The 2,207-nt window shown below is 37.2% G+C and overlaps 1 protein-coding gene across 2 annotated transcripts in view; it reads right to left on the reverse strand.

Moving 5' to 3' along the window:
• The window catches only part of Lrrc66 (leucine rich repeat containing 66), a 37,789-nt gene that overhangs the window by 13,587 nt on the left and 21,995 nt on the right, over nt 1–2,207 (reverse strand). The window lies entirely within an intron of this gene.

Consider the following 2,207-nt stretch of genomic DNA (forward strand, 5'->3'; position numbering starts at 1 on the left):
GATGTGTATAAGAGACAGATATATATATATATATATATATATGTTAAACTGGTAGCATTTACTGCAGTATTGTTTGTAAGCATGGAAAATTGAAGACAACATTAATAGTTCTCGATTGAGAAGTTGTCAGATATGGTGTATTAATACTATCAAATAATAGGCAGTTTTAAAAGAGAATGGGTAGACACACCTGTGAGTTGACTGAACAGGAAGGAAAAAATTAAGCTGCAGAACTATATAGAGTATGATTCCAATGTTTTTTTTTGGGGGGGGGGGGGGTGGGGGGACAGCTATATGTTTGAGCAGAAAAAAGGCCTAGGAGATAAACTGAACTATTAGTAGTCATTATACTTAGCAGGATTATTGAGAGAAGGGAGGAGGGAAATGGAAGGAAACTATATTATTTTATGTACTTTTGAGTTCTTTCCTACAATGAGCATACACTACTTTTAAATAAAAGCATCAGTGAAAATCCAACCTTGATTAAAGGAGGTGATGAATAAATATTTATTTATTCTATTGAACCATGGATAAAATTGAATAATTTTGTTATGATAACTGAGAAAATATGTCATTTGGTGCTTTATTACATAAATAAATATCTCCAGTTTTAAGATTATCTGGCTGTATTTTGTAGCCATGTCCTTTCTTATACTACTTATTGCTGTCATTATGACCATTTCCTCGGTATTCTTGCATTTTCAAAGGTAATAAATTATAGCTAGAGTTTGTTTTTCAGCACAATAATCAAACTGAAGTTTGGTTTCTGCCTTTGTACTTCACTTGATTCCAGGAAGTAACCAGAAGGTCTGTTTGGCATTGAAAATAAAGGTTGAGAATGAGGTGCCAGTCATAGCAATTGCCCCAATTTGATTTCCCAGATGGGTCTCACAAGGAAGCGCCTGCATATTTACATTTTCTTCTGCTCTGCTCTAGCATGTGGCTGTCTTTAACTAACTACCGCATATCAGAGTAAACTGATTCAATTCCAGAAGGGTTTATTTCTTGCCTACCAGTCTGCAAGGTACTTACTGTAGGACTGACTGATTATGCAGAGATGATGACTTAATTAAAATGGCTGCACCAGGTAGGTTGTTACACATTCATTTTAGTTACATGGATTAAGCAAGAGACTCCTAGGGCAGTAAGTCAATCAAAACATTATGAAAAAGGGACTTGGTGCTAAGGACAAATAGAGCTCAGAATTCTTACCCTTAAGGAGCTTATTCTGGTTGTATAATAAGATATACAGAAAGAAAAAAATACTTAGTTATCCAAATTAGTTTATTATGCACACCATTCAACTATAAAATTACCTATTATTTGACTGTCCACTTGACCACCAGAGGATCAAGTCCTTCAGGGAAGAATTCATTGCTTGGATTCTTGCAATGTCTGAGGAGTATATAGTATACATTCAATAGATCAGAGGCCATAGGGTTTGCCCTGTGCAGAGATTTAGAAACCATTGAACCAACATTAAAGATTTAATACAAAAATTTGCATTTCTGGCTTCTCTTAAAAACTGGAAGTTCCAACTGGCATAAGACAACACTTGGCTGGAGCTGAATGAGGGCTGCCTGCTTCAGATGGGGGCCTGAGCATATACAAGACTATGATTTCTTTGTACTCATGTTCTACAAAAATAGGAATACTAAGGATAGCCAACATGACTATATGTTTAAAAAACAATGAGAGAAACCAAAGCTCATGTTTAGTTGACACATAAGAGTAAAAAATATTGCCATATTGGTTCATAAATAGCCATTGCTGGAGTCCCTATGTGCTGCCCCATGGCCCTGGGCACTTTGGTCTATTTTCCCCTCACTCTCCTCAGTCTAGCAGGACCCTGCTCCAACACCTCAGCCATAAAGCATCCAAATGAAGAGCCCAGGCTGAAGGCCAGTCATTGAATATTTTTAATAAAATCCCTGGAGAAAATATGTTTCTTTGTGCAGAGAATATTCCCACATGCTTTAATATGCATATGTATGGATCTGTAAGAAAAATGCAGCTTAAGATAACAATGTGAGGGGCTGGGGATGTGGCTCAAGTGGTAGCGCGCTCGCCTGGCATGTGTGCGGCCCGGGTTCGATCCTCAGCACCACATACAAAACAAAGATGTTGTATCCGCCGATAACTAAAAAATAAATATTAAAATTCTCTCTCTCTCTCTCTCTCTCTCTCTCTCTCTCTCTCTCTCTCTC

This window comes from Marmota marmota, unplaced genomic scaffold (assembly GCF_001458135.2).
Source record: "Marmota marmota marmota unplaced genomic scaffold, marMar, whole genome shotgun sequence".
Taxonomy (NCBI): domain Eukaryota; kingdom Metazoa; phylum Chordata; class Mammalia; order Rodentia; family Sciuridae; genus Marmota; species Marmota marmota.